Here is a 19,604-nt window from a genome sequence, read left to right on the forward strand (position 1 = left end):
GTTCTGGCATTCTCTTGACTGGTGTTCCGGTAAGTTTTAACCCTGTTGCAACACCACATCATTCCCAAACACATGTTGGTCACATCTCGAATGAATATAGTTGATCACGCTATATTGATCCTAGTTATGATTACATAACTGTTCGGGTTGACGACAGTGCCCAACCTTTAAATACTTTTAGTTCTGTTCTCCTTGTGACACTAGTTCTGTTATGTACACGTATAAGCAAGTAGGTATATTTTTATAACTTGAAGTTATACTCTAAAATATATCATTATCCAGAGCACTTAAGCCCCATTGTATTTATAGACGTAGATCTTTTATCGGTTGATATACTTAGTTCACTATAAACAATGCTATGATACCAATCTGTCACACCCCAAAACCGGAACGGCGGAAACGTTCGGGGGTGGAGGACGTCATGTCAAGTATCACGAGATATGTATATGGTAAGCAAGTAATAAAAAACCATTTCATTTAGAAAGAAAGTGTTTACAATGTGTGTTCACAAAACATAGAATTCATACATAAATAACAAAACAAGACTTGAATCTGAAATGCTTAATCTTCTAAATCCTCAGCACGAGCACTTGTCTAATAGTCTCCTGAGAATACAAGTTATTTGAAAGAGTTGATCAGAAATTAAGCTGGTGAGTTCAAAAGATTTTAGTGATGTAAGTTGTAAGATGTGGTTGAAAATGTATATGTACAAGTGATGTAAGCTGTAAGTTCTGTTTTGAAAAGTTCGCCTGTTCCTCTAGAAAATCCTATATTTCCAACTTGAATGAAAGTTAAGTAAAATGACACTACAACCCTTTCTATGGGTACTAAGTGTGTACAAGCTATATATACTCAGAGTAAACAAACAATCGATTGTGCGTATCTACCCTAAGCTCACAACCCAACGGGGAACAGAAAGTAAGGCGGACAAAACACATTCAATTGGTTGTTAGATCGTTGTCATATATAACCCTGGTGTATTCACTTGTTACTTATGGAGTTATTTGTAATGGTTCCTTTATATTTAATGAAAATTTCTTTTAAGAAAACCTATATTTCTTATAGTAAAATATTGGCCACAGTGACAACTTTTATAATAGCTTTTCTTTATACTGCTATATATAATCTGATATCGAGTAGAAAGTTAATTGGGTGAATCTGCCATAAGTCCACAACCCAATGAGGACATGAAGTAAGGCAGAAAACACACATTTAACTATCTATTGGGTATTATTTTTATATATAAACATGGTGAATAAACTAAGTGTTATGATGTTACTCACCTAAAGTCTTTAAAATTGTACTGGCTTAATAAATGGATTACTACCTTATCTGGGAAATTTCTAGTTTTGTCTACCAAATGTAATGACTCTGAAAAGTATGTTTTGTACTAGAAAAGTTGTGCTTTGACTCTATGTCCTATAACCTGATCCATACCTGATACCCTTATGATGACTTAATGTATACTAAGCATAAACACGAAAACCCTTCCAATCGACCTTTGGAGCTTAGATATGGCTTAATGGCTTAATGGACCGGACTTAGAACACCTTGAACTTAGTTTTTCGAGAGTAAACATGAGTTTACTGCCCAAGAACATGCTTGGGCCGTAAACTCCATATCATGGAGAGTAAACTCATTTTAAAGTGTTAAAATGCCAATTAAACACACCAATAACCTTGGAATGAATTCTAGAATCAACCATAAACGAATTACAAGCCTTAAACTCAATGAAAACCCATCCCTAAGGAGTTCACGGCCGTAAACCCCCCAAGGATGGGTTCCTGGGCCGTAAACTCCTATAACATAGTCAAATGATGCCTAAAATTCCATCCAAGGCTTGTAAAATGAGTTCAAATCGCATGTGATTGTCCTAGCACCACCAAAACACATAAGGAATGGGTATGGGGGAGTTTACAGCCGTAAACTCCTAGTTTACTGCCATAACTCCATTAAATGGTCCATAAGTGAGTTAAATCCATTCCTATGCCCTAGATTTGATCCTAGCTAATTTTCACAAGTCATATAAGGCCATTTAGCAATATAAAACCCTCACCCATGAGTTCACGGCCGTGAACTCATGTGGAGTTATTCTTAGGGCCAAAAACTCCATAAGGAGTTTACTCTCGAAGAGTAAACACTTTATCCAAGCCATATACGTCCGTAGATGTCACCTGGGTCACTCCAAACACTTGATTTGAAGTGTTTTCGCGTCTTGGAGTGTATAATCGTATCTAAGTAGTGATTTAAAGTCTAATTAGATACATTTCTATATCATTTCATATTACATAGGAACCTCGCACGTTATCAAGCCCAAAACCGACACTTATCATCCAATCCGACATGTTTCTCGACCGGTGAGTTCATACCCCTACCCTTTTTCAAATGTTTTTTTTTATGTTTTCAGGGGGGAATACAAGAAAAAGTACAAGGAAATCTTGTACTCAAACTTATTATTTTCAGTTCAAATATCTATATTTTGTATGTTTTTAATATCAAAAACTGTGTTAATCAAATAGTTCGAATTACGAAGTTAGCTTTCAGACTAATCATAGATTTCTTGATAAAGTGTTACAATCTAAATTATATTTCATAATCTACGAATAATTCATACTAATCATCAATTAGGAACAGAACGAATACGAAAATACAATTAGGAACAAAATGAATACGAAAGTTTAACTAGGAATAGAACGAATAGGAATACTAAAGTAATAAAGCGAAGGTAATAATAGGAATACGAATAGGAATACGAATATGAATACGAATGCGAATAGAATTAGGAATACAAATACGAATGCGAATATGAATGCGAATACGAATACGAATACGAATACAAATAAGAATAGGATTAGGATTAGGAGTTGGAATATGAATACGAATGCGAATACGAATATGAATAGGACTACAAATATAAATACGAATACAATTATAAATGCGAATACAAATATAAAAATACGAATATGAAGGCACACATCTAGGTACATTCAAGTGTAACATAATTAGGATATCAGAATATCTAGCTAATATAACAAGTATGATAGACAATCAAACGTTACAATTGGGATTCAATAACTAAACTTACTTTTAGGAAAATATAGGATTTTCCTGGGATAACAATTGTACATAACAAGAATTGTGTAATAAATCAGTTAATCATACTTTACATATAAGAAAATATAGTATTTTCTTGCATAAAAATCTTTTCGGAAAACCAAAGGGAACTTGTACATTTTCAGAAAAAAAAAATCTTATGTACTCACCAGCTTTATGCTGATTTTCAAACTGCTTGTATTCTCAGGGCCATTTTAGACAGGTACCTAGCGATCCTTTTTGGAGAAGACGGAGCGTACAGAAGACTCGTCTTTACTTTTGTCTATATATATATATATATATATATATATATATATGTATATATATATATATATATATATATATATATATATATATATATATATACATATGTATCATCGCTTGTAACACTTTACTTTTGAACAGATGTAAATTCTAATATTTAATATAATGGTTGTTTACTTGCTTACTATGTACATTGGATTTGATACTCAACGAGGAGTCCGCCCCGGAAATGTTTCCACCTTCGGTTTTCGGGGTGTGACAGATTGGTATCAGAGCCCTTGTTTATAGTGAACTAGTATACCAAACCTTACATGGTATAAAACTATAAACGCAAAAGGGCCTAGGTGCTCTGAACTACAAGTATACCTCAAATATAAGCATTTTCAAAAGTATACAAGTATACCTAACCGTCGAAATCCGTAACTACAAGTAGAACAAAACATAAGTAAATGGGTGTTGTACTTTGCGGTTAAACCTGGGCAGTTATGTAGTCGTGTCTAGGATCAATATAGCCTGGCCAACTATATTCATTCGAGACACAGCCAACATGTGCTTGGGAGTGACTGTGGTGTGCGGCCTACCTAAAACTTACCCAATACCTAAACAATGAGCCGTCGTTGCAGCGAGACATGAAATACTATGGGAGTATTTCTCGAGCCAAATCCGTAATAGAAATCCTCATTCCAGCATTGCTCCCCAATCATTCCTTTAGCGATAATTTATCTGCTTTGATAACACTTTCCTACTTTATCACTTAATAGAAATTCTATATCTATCATAATGAGATATGGTTGTATCATATCTCTTGATTCAAGTCAGAGGACTTACCATCCTCTTTTTCCTGATGTTTATAGATGAAGATGCCTCCAAGAAAGAGAACCAGCTCAAAGACCAACAACCTTCCACCACCACCTTCTCCTCAAATCGATCTGGTAACACTTCAGGCAGCCATTATTGCCGTAGTGACAGCCGCTATGTCACAAATGAACCCTGGTAATTCAGGAGGTGGTCCCCAGCCCCAAAACCAGAAAAGTAGCCAGGGACACCAGAAGGAGTGTTCCTATAAGGACTTTATGAGTGCGAAACCTACGTTCTTCGATGGCACAGGATGTGTCATTGCTCTAACAAGGTGGTTAGAGAAAATCGAATCTATCTTCGAGATCTGTGCTTGTTCAGAATCCGACAAGGTAAAATTTGTCGCCTGCATTCTCACCAATAAAGCTCTGACTTGGTGGAACGGCCGATTCAAATCCCTAACTCTACCTGTAGCCAATGCTATGGGTTGGAAAGTTATGAAGGAACTTCTGCGCGCGGAGTATTGCCCTCGAGGTGAAATTCAGAAGCTGGAGCATGAACTCTGGAACCTGAAGATGAAAGGTTTTGATATCGCCGCTTACCCTTCAAGGTTTGACGACTTGGCGCTTCTTTGTCTAGGGATGGTTACCCCAGAAAGTAAGAAGATTGAGAGGTTTATCTTGGGGTTGACCCAGCCAACCAAAGGGAACGTTTTAGCTGCGAAGCCGGATACATACGACAGCGCCAAATGCCTAGCGCAAATCTTGATCAACCATAGTGAGGATGTAGAAGAAGCAGCCACCACTCTTGAGCCGACAGAAAGAAGTGGTGAGAAAATAAAGTTTTCGGAGGCGGGGGAGAAATGTCAGCCTTCACAGGAGTTCTCGAAGAAACAACAGATGGTGGCAGTCCACGCTGCCACTACCCCTGCTACTGTTTCTGTCGTAGGTTTCCCAGACCGAGCACCTATCATCGGATATCCCGGTATTCTTCTGTGGTGTAACCAGTGCAGTTACCACCACTGCATCCCCGGTCCCTTTTGTGTGAAATTTTGCAGAAAATGTGGCCAAGAGGGTCACCTTGTGCAAAGTTGCATAACACCAACAAATCAAGCTTCCGAAACGGGCATCAGTCAGGCCTGTTATGGTTGCGGTAAAGTCGGGCATTATAAGAGAAACTGCCCCAATGCAGCAACAACAGGCAACACTGGAAGAGTCCTAGCTATAAGACAATGTGAGACAGCCGCCGATCCCACCGTTGCCGCAGGTATAATCCTCTTCGACAACCCTTCTGTTTGCAATCCTTCTTAATTCTAGTCCTGAAAAATAAACTAGTAGCTATTCATTCGAACCTCTTCATAAACATAGTCCTCAATTAGTAACCGAAACGTCCACCATCAAGGTAGCCAACAATGAGAAAGAAGGCATGTAACGTTCTGAAGTGCGTATCCCAAGATATATAGAGCTTTTTGAAATCCTCATTAGGATTGATTCCGTAGCCTACAAACTCCGACTACCCTCAGGACTTAGCAGCATCCATCTGGTATCCCACGTGTCTGTCTTAAGAAGTATCTACCCGATGAAACCCTAGTAATCCCTTTGATGAGCCCGAAATCAACGAAAGTCTGAACGTTATGGTAGAACCAATCGAAATCCTAAATCGAGAGACTAGCGTACGAAACAAAGTCATATCCCAACAGTGAAGATTCGCCAGAAAGCCACACTAGAACTCGAATTCACTTGAGAGCGCGAAAATCCAACAAAGTAGAAGTATTTGTATCTCTTTCAAAATCCTTGAGCCACATCTAAAGTTTGAATTTCAGGATGAAATTCCCTCTAACGGGGGGATAATGCAACAACCCGAAGTTCGTACCATCGCCGAAACCCGTTTCCGCCTATAAATTCGTCTTTTTCAAATCATTTCCGTTTACGTTTTTAAAATTAAGTCATTTATTCTGAGACTTCTATTATGAATTAATTAGTATCCAAACCCATTAGAAACTCAAGAAAACACCCCAATATGATAATTATATAGAATTTAAAATTTGTCCCGCCGGGTTACGACGACTTAATCGGGTGCGACCAAAAGCCCCGTTTAACGTCGGTATCGGGTAGAATTCCACCGTGTCCTGAACTTATGACCTATTTAAAGCTCAAAAGACTTCATTTGAAGCCTTTCCTCTCTATCTCTCACTACTCTCTCTCTCTCGCTAACCTCTCTCCTCAAACTCAAGAATTAGGTCCAAAATCATCAAATTTAAGCTCCAAATCATCAAGGTAACTTCCCTAGCTCCTAGTATAACATCTTTAGCCTTCATTTTTGAGTTTAAATCATGAAATAGGACCATATTCATGAGTTTACGGCCCTAGAACAGTCGTAGGCCGAGAACTCACATAAAATGGGTTTTGGAGCCCGAAAACCCTTCCAATCGACCTTTGGAGCTTAGATATGGCTTAATGGCTTAATGGACCAGACTTAGAACACCTTGAACTTAATTTTTGGAGAGTAAACATGAGTTTACTGCCCAAGAACATGCTTGGGCCGTAAACTCCATATCATTCAGAGTAAACTCATTTTAAAGTGTTAAAATGCCATTTAAACACACCAATAGCCTTGGAATAAATTCTAGAATCAACCATAAACGAATTAGAAGCCTTAAACTAAATGAAAACCCCTCCCTAATGAGTTCACGGCCGTAAACCCCCCAAGGATGGGTTCCTGGGCCGTAAACTCCTATAACATAGTCAAATGATGCCCAAAATTCCATCCAACGCTTGTAAAATGAGTTCAAATCGCATGTGATTGTCCTAGCACCACCAAAACACATAAGGAATGGGTATGGGGGAGTTTACAGCCATAAACTCCTAGTTTACTGCCGTAACTCCATTAAATGGTCCATAAGTGAGTTAATCCATTCCTATGCCCTAGATTTTATCCTAGCTAATTTCCCAAGTCATATAAGGCCATTTAGCACCATAAAACCCTCACCCATGAGTTCACGACCGTGAACTCATGTGGAGTTGGTATTACGGCCGAAAACTCCATAAGGATTTTACTCTCGAAGAGTAAACACTTTATCCAAGCCATATACGTCCGTAGATGTCACCCGGATGACTCCAAACACTTGATTTGAAGTGTTTTCGCGTTTTTGAGTGTATAATCGTATCTAATTAGTGATTTAAAGTCTAATTAGATACATTTGTATATCATTTCATATTACATAGGAACCTCACGCGTTATCAAGCTCAGAACCAACACTTACCATCCAATCCGACACGTTTCTCGACCGGTGAGTTCATACCCCTACCCTTTTTCAAATGTTTTTATTTATGTTTTCAGGGGGGAATACAAGAAAAAGTACAAGGAAATCTTGTACTCAAACTTATTATTTTCAGTTCAAATATCTATATTCTGTACGTTTTTAATATCGAAAACTGTGTTAATCAAATAGTTCGAATTACGAAGTTAGCTTTCAGACTAATCATAGATTTCTTGATAAAGTGTTACAATCTAAATTATATTTCTTAATCTACGAATAATTCATAGTAATCATCAATTAGGAACATAATGAATACGAAAATACAATTAGGAACAGAATAAATACGAAAATTTAACTAGGAATAGAACGAATAGGAATACTAAAGTAATAATGTGAAGGTAATAATAGGAATACGAATACGAATACAAATATGAATACGAATACGAATAGAATTAGGAATAGGATTATACGAATACGAATGCGAATACGAATACGAATACGCATAGGATTAGGATTAGGAGTAGGAATACGAATACGAATGTGAATACGAATACGAATAGGAGTCCGCCCCGGAAATGTTTCCACCTTCGGTTTTCGAGGTGTGACAGATTGGTATCAGAGCCCTTGTTTATGGTGAACTAGTATACCAAACCTTACATGGTATAAAACTATAAACGCAAAAGGGCCTAGGTGCTCTGAACTAAAAGTATACCTCAAATATAAGTATTTTCAAAAGTATACAAGTATACCCAACCGTCGAAATTCGTAAGTACAAGTAGAACAAAACATAAGTAAATGGGTGTTGTACTTTGCGGTTAAACCTGGGCAGTTATGTAGTCGTGTCTAGGATCAATATAGCCTGGCCATCTATATTCATTCGAGACACGGCTAACATGTGCTTGGGAGTGACTGTGGTGTGCGGCCTGCCTAAAACTTACCCAATACCCAAACAATGAGCCGTCGTTCCAGCGAGACATGAAATACTATGGGAGTTTTTCTCGAGCCAAATCCATTATAGAAATCCTCATTCTAGCGTTGCTCCCCAATCATTCATTTAGAGATAATTTATCTAATTTGATAACTCTTTCCTACTTTATCACTTAATAGAAATTCTATATCTATCATAATGAGATATCCGTTGTATCATATCTCTTGATTCAATTCAGAGGACTTACCATCCTCTTTTTCCTGATGTTTATAGATGAAGACGCCTCCAAGAAAGAGACCCAGCTCAAAGACCAACAACCCTCCACCACCACCTTCTCCTCAAGTCGATCTGGTAACACTTCAGGCAGCCATTACAGCCGTAGTGACAGCCGCTATGTCACAAATGAACCCTGGTAATTCAGGAGGTGGTCCCCAGCCCCAAAACCAGGAAAGTAGCCAGGGACACCGGAAGGAGTGTTCTTATAAGGACTTTATGAGTGCGAAACCTGCATTATTCGATGGCACAGGATGTGTCATTGCTCTAACAAAGTGGTTAGAGAAAATCAAATCTATCTTCGAGATCTGTGCTTGTTCAGAATCCAACAAGGTAAAATTTGCCGCCTGCACTCTCACCGATAAAGCTCTGACTTGGTGGAACGGCCGAGTCAAATACCTAACTCTACCTGTAGCCAATGCTATGGGTTGGGAAGTTATGAAGGAACTTCTGCGCGCAGAGTATTGCCCTCGGGGTGAAATTCAGAAGCTGGAGCATGAACTCTGGAACCTGAAGATGAAAGGTTCTGATATCGCCGATTACACTTCTAGGTTTGACGACCTGGCGCTTTTTTGTCCAGGGATGGTTACCCCGGAAAGTAAGATGATTAAGAGGTTTGTCTTGGGGTTGACCCAGCCAACCAAAGGGAACGTTTTAGCTGCGAAGCCGGATACATACGACATCGCCAAATGCCTAGCGCAAATCTTGATCGACCATAGTGAGGATGTAGAAGAAGCAGCCACCACTCTTGAGCCGACATAAAGAAGTGGTGAGAAAACAAAGTTTTCGGAGGCGGGGGAGAAATGTCAGCCTTCACAGGAGTTCTCGAAGAAACAACAGATGGTGGCAGTCCACGCTGCCACTACCCCTGCTACTGTTTCTGTCGTAGGTTTCCCAGCCCGAGCACCTATCACCGGATATGCCGGTATTCTTCTGTGGTGTAACCAGTGCAGTTACCACCACCGCATCCCCGGTCCCTATAGTGTGAAATTTTGCAGAAAATGTGGCCAAGAGGGTCACCTTGCACGAAGTTGCATAACACCAACAAATCAAGCTTCCGAAACGGGCATCAGTCAGGCCTGTTATGGTTGCGGTAAAGTCGGGCATTATAAGAGAAACTGCCCCAATGCAGCAACAACAGGCAACACTGGAAGAGTCCTAGCTATATGACAAGGTGAGACAACCGCCGATCCCACCGTTGCCAAAGGTATAATCCTCTTCGAGAACCCTTTTGTTTGCAATCCTTTTTAATTCTAGTCCTGAAAAATAAACTAGTAGCTATTCATTCGAACCTCTTCATAAACATAGTCCTCAATTAGTAACCGAAACGTCCACCATCAGGGTAGCCAACAATGAGAAAGAAGGCGTGTTACATTCTGAAGCGCATATCCCAAGATACATAGAACTTTTCGAAATCCTCATTAGGATTAATTCCATAGCCTACAAACTCCGACTACCCTCAGGGCTTAGCAGCAACCATACGGTATCCCATGTCTCTGTCTTAATAAGTATCTACCCGATTAAACCCTAGTAATCCCTTTGATGATCCCGAAATCAACGAAATTTTGAACATTATGGTAGAACCAATCAAAATCCTAGATCAAGAGACTAGCATACGAAACAAAGTCATATCCCAACAGTGAAGATTCGTCGGAAAGCCACACTAGAACTCGAATTCACTTGAGAGCGCGAAAATCCAACAAAGTAGAAGTATTCGTATCCCTTTCCAAATCCTTGAGTCACATCTAAAGTTTGAATTTTGGAACGAAATTCTCTCTAACGCGGGGATAATGTGACAACCCAAAGTTCGTACCATCGCCGAAACCCGTTTCCGCCTATAAATTCGTCTTTTTCAAATCATTTCCGTTTACGTTTTTAAAATTAAGTCATTTATTCCAAAAATTCTATTATGACTTAATTAGTATCCATACCCATGAGAAACTCAAGAAAACACCCCAATATGATATTTAGATAGATTTTAGAATTTGTCCCGCCGGGTTACGACGACTTAATCGGGTGCGACCAAAAGCCCCGTTTAACGTCGGTATCGGGTAGAATTCCACCGTGTCCTGAACTTAGGACCTACTTAAAGCTCAAAAGAATTCATTTGAACCCTTTCCTCTCTCTCTCTCTCTCACTACTCTCTCTCTCTCTAACCTCTCTCCTCAAACTCAAGAATTAGGTCCAAAATCATCAAATTTTTGCTCCAAATCATCAAGGTAACTTCCCTAGCTCCTAGTATAACATCTTTAGCCTTCATTTTTGAGTTTAAATCATGAAATAGGACCATATTCATGACTTTACAGCCCTAGAACAGTCCTAGGCCGTGAACACACATAAAATGGGTTTTGGAGCCCAAAAACCCTTCCAATCGACCTTTGGAGCTTAGATATGGCTAAATGGCTTAATGGACCGGACTTAGAACACCTTGAACTTAATTTTTGGAGAGTAAACATGAGTTTACTGCCCAAGAACATGGTTGGGCCATAAACTCCATATCATGGAGAGTAAACTCATTTTAGAGTGTTAAAATGCCATTTAAACACACCAATAGTCGTGGAATGAGTTCTAGAATCAACCATAAATGAATTAGAAGCCTTAAACTCAATGAAAAACCCTGCGCAAGGAGTTCATGGCCGTAAATCCCCCACGGATGGGTTCCTGGGCCGCAAAACTCCTATAACATAGTCAAATGATGCCCAAAATTCCATCCAAGGCTTGTAAAATGAGCTCAAATCGCATGTGATTGTCCTAGCACCACCAAAACAAATATCGAATGGGTATGGGGGAGTTTACGGCCGTAAACTCCTAGTTTACTGTCGTAACTCCAATAAATGGTCCATAAGTGAGTTAAATCCATTCCTACGCCCTAGATTTGATCCTAGCTAATTTTCCCAAGTCATATAAGGCCATTTAGCACCATAAAACCCTCACCCACGAGTTCAAGGCCGTGAACTCATGTGGAGTTGGTGTGACGGCCGAAAACTCCATAAGGAGTTTACTCTCGAAGAGTAAACACTTTATCCAAGCCATATACGTCCGTAGATGTCACCCGGGTGACTCCAAACACTTGATTTGAAGTGTTTTCGTGTCTTGGAGTATATAATCGTATCTAATTAGTGATTTAAAGTCTAATTAGATACAATTGTATATCATTTCATATTACATAGGAACCTCACGCATTATCAGGCCCATAACCGACACTTACCATCCAATTCGAAACGTTTCTCGACCGATAAGTTCATACCCCTACCCTTTTTCAGATGTTTTTTTTATGTTTTCAGGGGGGGAATACAAGAAAAAGTACAAGGAAATCTTGTACTCAAACTTATTATTTTCAGTTCAAATATCTATATTCTGTATGTTTTTAATATCAAAAACTGTTTTAATCAAATAGTTCGAATTACGAAGTTAGCTTTCAGACTAATCATAGATTTCTTGATAAAGTGTTACAATCTAAATTATATTTCATAATCGACGAATAATTCATACTAATCATCAATTAGGAACAGAACGAATACGAAAATACAATTAGGAACAGAATGAATACGAAAGTTTAACTAGGAATAGAACGAATAGGAATACTAAATTAATAATGTGAAGGTAATAATAGGAATACGAATACGAATACGAATATGAATGCGAATACGAATAGAATTAGGAATAGTACTAGGAATACGAATACGAATGCGAATACAAATACGAATACGAATAGGATTAGGATTAGGGGTAGGAATACAAATACGAATGCGAATGCGAATACGAATAGGACTACAAATATAAATACGAATACAAATATAAAAATACGAATATGAAGGCACACATGTAGGTATATTCAAGTGTAACATAGTTAGGATATCAAAATATCTAGCAAATATAACACGTATGATAGACAATCAAACGTTACAATTGGGATTCAATAACTAAACTTACTTTTAGGAAATTATAGGATTTTCCTGGGATAACAATTGTACATAACCAGAATTGTGTAATAAATTAGTTAATCAAACTTTACATATACGAAAATGTAGGATTTTCTTGGATAACAATCTTTTCGGAAAACCAAAGGGAACTTGTACATTTTATGAAAACAAAAATCTTATGAACTCACCAGCTTTATGTTGATTTTCAAACTGCTTGTATTCTCATGTCCATTTTAGACAGGTACCCAACGATCCTTTTTGGAGAAGACGGAGCGTACATAAGACTCGTCTCTACTTTTTTCTATATATATATATATATATATATATATATATATATATACATATACATATACATATGTATCATCACTTGTAACACTTTACTTTTGAACAGATGTAAATTCTAATATGTAATGTAACGGTTGTTTACTTGCTTACTATGTGCATTGGATTTGATACTCAACGAGGAGGTCGCCCCGTAAATGTTTCCGCCTTCGGTTTTCGGGGTGTGACAGTAACCCCTGAATCGTCCTGCTTGTTGCGATAAACCCATCGTGTGTCAAGAGACTTCTTGCCCTTCGATAACTCAACTAACTTCCAAACACCGAGTTTTTCAAATTGGTGCAATTCCTCATGCATTGCATCCACCCATCTAGGTTGATTTAGATCCATTTCAACATTCTTGGGCTCTATTTGAGAAATAAAGCAATAGTAAAGACAAGAATTAACGTCTCGCATCTGACATCTGGTTTTAACACCATCACCTAGCTTACTAATGATGTTGTCGATCGGATGATCGCGTTGAATCCTTGAATGTATTTCATGGCTGATGTCATTGAGAGAGACAGGAAGAGTGTGAATATTGATACTTCCTTCATTTGCTTATTGAGTTGCTCCAGAAGGATCTGCTACAAACTCATTTGAGATAAGCTCAGGAAATAGTAGTTCCATAAACGTTGAAGAGACAGCAGAAGCATCATCACAGAATAACTCTTTCTCTACTGAAATATGAGGTGTAGTTTCAGTATCTGGAGTATCAATTTGGTCTGACGATTTGGGACTTTCATATTGCATAGACGACTCCCCTTGAGGCATATAAATGGACTCCCCCTCAGGTGTAGTAGAAGACTCCCCCCCAGATGAAGCAGAATGCTCTCCCTTAGATGAAGCAGAAGGCTCCCCTTTAGGTGTAGCAGAAGACTCCCCCTCAGATGAAACTCGAGACTTCCCTGTAAATGAAGTACGGGATTCAGATGGGGATCTGTAAACAACTTCTTTTTCTTCGTCTGCAGAACACTTCTTCAAACCAGAAACTGATCTAGATGAGCTACTTGAAGACACATCTATTGATTTGAACAAGGATGTGTAGTCAAACAGCCAATCCGGACCCACTCTCGCGTCCGTCTCGTTTTCTTCCAACCAACGCACGTCATATGATTCCACAATTTGTTTTCTCTTCTTGTTGTAGACTCTATAGGATGTGCGAGCAGCATACCCTACAAAATAACAATCATCGGCTTTTGCATTGAACTTCGGGTTGGCATCCAAGTGAAGAAGGGTGCAAGGACAGCCAAATACACGAAAGTGACTGACTGATGGCTTGTGACCATAAAGAATTTCGTAAGGGTTTTTCATCTGAGCTTTATTGATTAATACTCGATTTTGAACATAACAAGCAGTGTTTATCGCCTCGGCCCAAAAGAAAACTGGAAGTTTTGAATCACACAACATCGTTCTTGTGGCGTCTTTTAACATTCTGTTCCTTCTCTCTGCAACACCATTTTGTTGGGGTGTATGAGCAGAACTAAATTGACGCAGTATACCCTTTTCTACACAAAAAAGATCGAGAACAGAATTCTTAAACTCCGTTCCGTTGTCAATATGAAGTGCCTTCACCCAACTGTTAGTTTGGTTTTCAACTAATACAATGAACTTCTTGATCAAGTCAGTAACTCCAACTTTGTTAGGTAGAAAGAAAACCCATGTAAACCGAGAGAAGTCATCAATCAAAACCAGACAATAAGAATTTCTGTTGATGCTGAGGACGTTTACTGGACCAAAAAAATCCATATGTAACAATTGAAGCACCTGACTAATCAAGTTGGCTTGTTTTGGCAGGTGCGGCTTTCTATGATGCTTTCCTTGAGCACATGACACACATTTTTCAAAAGTAATGAAGTCCTTGACAGGAAATCCACGGACCATCTCATTCTTCGCAAGACGATTCAATTTCTTTGCATTGGCATGACCTAATCTTCTGTGCCACAACATTGCAGATTGTTCGGAGATCTTTGAGAAAAGACACGTAACTTGTTCGGGAAGATTTCTATTCATGTCAGTGATATAGGCATTCTCATCCCTTTTTGATTTGACGAGAATCCACTCGTCTGGGATGACAAAGCCTGGCTTGAGAATCATGCATTCTTTGTCAGTGAAATTCGTAGAGTAGCCCTTGTCACAAATCTGAGAGACACTTAACAGACTATGTTTCAACTTGGGAGCAAAATTAACATTTTCGTAACTTAAAACTCCATTTGAGACAGTTCCTCTTTGAGTGATTTTACAACCATCTCCACCCTCAAATGAGATATATCCCCCATTAAATGATTGAATGTTGTGCAGTTGGGCGATATCTCCCATCATATGCCGGGAACAGCCGTTGTCGACGAACCAGGGTCTGACGACATTTCCCCACAACTGTCCCTACAAAATGTGCGGGTTTAATTAGATTTGGGTACCCAGGTCATGACCTTCCTGGGTGATCTCGATGCCTTTTCAGATTTATCACATTTAGATTTTTCCGAGGACACAAATGATGTATTGGAATGATGTATTGGAAGTAGGTTTGGGTAGCCATTTATAATTAGGTTTTCTAAACGTCCCGGTTGATTTAGAAATAGGGTGTTTATTAGTCTGCTTAAAGCCTGTGTGACTTCTACCAGAGTTAGTTGAAGACTCACTGTGGCTTCGTGATGAGTTTGACATTGGCTTGGCCGCGCTCGGTTTTGGCAAACTGTCTAGGACTTGGTGATGAAGAACCCTTTTATGTCTTTGAAAACCAACCCGTTTTCTATTCCGTTCATCTGCCCAATCATCATTTCGAGAACGACTTCTAGAGGACTTTCTATTTAAAGACCTTCCTCTGAACTCTTTCTCTCCTCTTGGGAGTTTGAAATGTACAAACATACGATTTTGGCAGTTTCTTGCTATATTTCCACCAACACCACAATTAAAACAAATATGTTTGTTACTGTTATAGCTTGTGCTACATTGATCAGGTTTGTTATCCACACTATCACCCTTGCTTCTCTCACAACAACATGGACATGAATTTGGTTATGAGGCAAGCAAGGGTACATTAGATGGAAATGTTTGTGATGTTCATGGTTTATCAAAAGTATTATCACACACATTCAAATTATCAACCAAATTGTTCAAACCAGACTTTTTCAAAACATTCAAACTAGTATCAGAAGTCATAAAAACACCATCACAAAAAGCATTGTCTTTAGAAATATCAGAAAACGTATTGTCTTTATTGAAAACTAAAGCTTTAGGTTTAGACTCAATTTTATTTTCAGAAACACATCCTTCAACTTCGTGCTTTGACTGATTCAAGGATTGATCTGCAGGAGAAGTAGAAATGTTAGTAATTTCAAGATTAATAAATCCTCCCGTAATAAAACCGGAGGGCTTGCCATAAACCATAAATGATTTATTGGCAATCTCTTCTTTGGACAAAGGCTTGGGCACCTATGAATGATTGAAGGGAGGGGGTACATGGTTATACCCTAGACCTTTTGATTGATTCCTTTTAAACTGCATGCTTTGGTCTATCATATTTGCAACCACCTCACTTGAGAAATCATATATTCTAACATCAAGTTTGAGAGTTTCAAACTTTCCTTTCAAAGATTAAACCTCAGCCACCAGCTCAGCGTTTTGTTTGACTACATAATCATAGTTTTCACATTTCTTACTATAGTCTTCCTGGAGTCTCCTAAAGTCCTTAATTTTCGATTCCAATTGAGCTTTGAGTGGTTTTTGTCCTTTTCTAAGTTGGTACCCTTCATATCTAAGGTCTTCTACGTCTCTTATCAATTTTTCATTAAGTTCACGAAGAATCCTAAGATTTTCTATCTCACTGTCTAATGTCTCAATTTTGTCATGTAAAGTTTTAACATAGTCAATACAGGCTTGAGAGCATGATGGAAGACTTACCTTGGCTGAATTAGGTTCTTGAGAAGAAGATACCATCAATGCAAACTGCAGCTCTTTCATCTCACTTTCGGCTGCCACAATCTCTACTGGTGCCTCATCACAAACGTGTGCTAGGTGGGTAGCTTCGTGTCCGGACAGGTTCAGTGCTTGCATCTGATCCTCCCAATCAAATGACTGAGCGGCCATAGCCTTCTCATTGTTTATTTGACTGCCATTACGATTGTTGCCAACTGTAACCACTGTCCTATTATTATTGAGTCTTTTGTCTGGCTGCGGACAATCACGAGCAAAATGCCCTGGCTCGTCGAAGTTGAAGCATCGTAGCTTGCCTTTGCTGAACCCAACCTTCTTGTCAGCATTCATTCCCCAGTTATTTTTCCCAGTTTTCTTGGCAAATTGCTTTTCCCTAAAAACTGCCATGGCAATTTGCCAAGTAATGTCCATCTCCTCAACGTCTTCAGGATGAATCTAATCAAGATCGGCACATGATAGTTGAGGTGGAAGATCCCCAGCCACAAGCGCATTGTAGCAATTGAATAGTCCCAAAGCAAGAGAAAATTTTTCATCTCCCTCCTTTCCTCTTGAAGAAGATGCTCCAGATGAAGATGAAATAGCTTGAGTAGCCACAAATGATTTATTCTGCGAGAGGGGCATAGCTGAAGCAGAGGAAGCCGATGGAGTTTAAGTCTGAGCTTGCAGAGGAGACGGATTAAAAGATGAACCTGCAAAGGGACGAGAAACAGAAAAGGATGAAAGAGCATTGTTAGAGGAAATGCCAAGATTTGCAGCCGAATACGAGTTCACATGGTTCATTTCCCTCTGCTTGTCATCAATATCACATGACTTAATGACAGCCATCGCTTCAGCGAGAGAAAGGCGACTAAGATCCTTAGTTTTCTTAATGACAGCTATAAAACGTATGCAAGCTTGGTTTGTTACATCTTTGCTTATTATTTCGTTTTGTGTGATTGTTGTTTGCTCTGATACCAATTGTAAGGTCCAAAATCGGATCTTACCAGAGATCAAAAGCAAACAACAATCACACAAAACGAAATAAAAAGCAAAGATGTAACAAACCAAGCTTGCATACGTTTTATAGCTTTAAACGTCTGATACAACTTGGTGGGAACCGTGAACACAAAAGGCATCAACAACCAAAAATCGTCTGACATAACCCACTATTTATACACCCGAGACCGTGAAGAGTTTACGGCCGTAAGGTGTTTACGGCCGTAAACTCTATTACAACCGTAAACCAAAATTTAACAGCTAACTACAAACACACCTCAATTACTAACTGCAAAACCTAGACCAAACCATTATTCTAAGGCCTTCAATCCTGAATCTCATGTGGATCCTGTGGTTATAGTAGTACGGGCCAATAATACCATCCACACATATTCATAATTGATTCAAAATTATCCCGAGGTCCTAAGTCACTATACTAGAACCTCCTAGGTGTGGTAACACCTACTTCTCTTATGAGCTACAACTAAGTACCTAGTCACTCAACCTAGGATTATCCTCGCTCTCGCACGACTACTTGTTTTCGTGCATTCTTTTTTTACACAATACGAGGTCAAATAGATTGTAAAATAATCTACTTCGCCTTCAATCCACAACCAACTGAGGAACATGAAATAAGGCTATGTCGATCATTCTAAGCCTATTTATTCCCAACCATATACAACTATACAGCTTACACGTAGCAATTACACAATCAAGTACATATAGCAAGCAATTCCTATCTCATAAGGCATCACCAAAATCAGACACTTCTATTCAACAGTCCCTATGGGAACCTTAGATTGTTCACTATCATGCTTTTCTAGCAATTCATATATCAACAAGTTCAAATTCATCATAACTAACAAGTATGTGTATCTTGGGAACCACTCTCCAGTTTGGGCTCTAACTAACAGTACACGTGACATCTTCCTATAATATCAAGGTTCTGTTAAGGTTCACATTCCTGATACCAAGCCAACAATCAAATAAGAACATTAGAATAGACCGATCCCATGACCCTAACCCAACCCTTAGTTTGAGTTTAGATTCACACGAGTGTTCCTCCTATTATCTCAAACCAAGGTTCTAATATCAGCTTTTAAGGTCCCATTTTCACAACCAAAGATTTTCAATTTAGTAAGGTAAAAATCCTTATTATAAAGCCTGTATTTAATGTCTATAGTAACGCATTCGCCTTCCCTTGATAAATAAGGATTACATTTTTTTTCGAAATCAGAATAATATAACAACATTTTTCATTGTCGTTGATGAATGTGTATAGCCACCAGTTCGCCTTCCCATGATAATAAATGATACCTGAAAAGAATAATAATTGGATAAGCACAAAACTTAGTGAGTTTCCGCAAAATACCACAAAACATACCATATACAAGCATGCATATCTGGTCCTCAGCCATTGCACTGGGATACCCTCGGCCTAATCAGACATCGGGCAGGAATGCCATGTGACCGGATCAAGTCAACCAGTCTTTTTGAGCCTTCGTACATACAGCTTACAGCCAGCTCACACCTGGTATATAGGCCTACAACACACAACATGAGTGGCTCAACCTCAACCACCACCATATGTTGACATAAAAACAAACAAGGATCAAGTAGGCACATGGAATGTGTAACCATAAGTAACCAGACGTGAGATAGCCACCGAAATAGAAGGTCCTACTCAAGAGCAATAACCACACTAACAAATATCCACTACTATTGCATCTTATAACACCAGGATATATATATATATATATATATATATATATACCAGATCACTACAAGATAACAAAATCCTATACATAATGATACGTGACCAGATCTGCAAGGCATGTGTAAG

This window comes from Lactuca sativa, chromosome 8, assembly GCF_002870075.4.
Source record: "Lactuca sativa cultivar Salinas chromosome 8, Lsat_Salinas_v11, whole genome shotgun sequence".
Taxonomy (NCBI): Eukaryota; Viridiplantae; Streptophyta; class Magnoliopsida; order Asterales; family Asteraceae; genus Lactuca; species Lactuca sativa.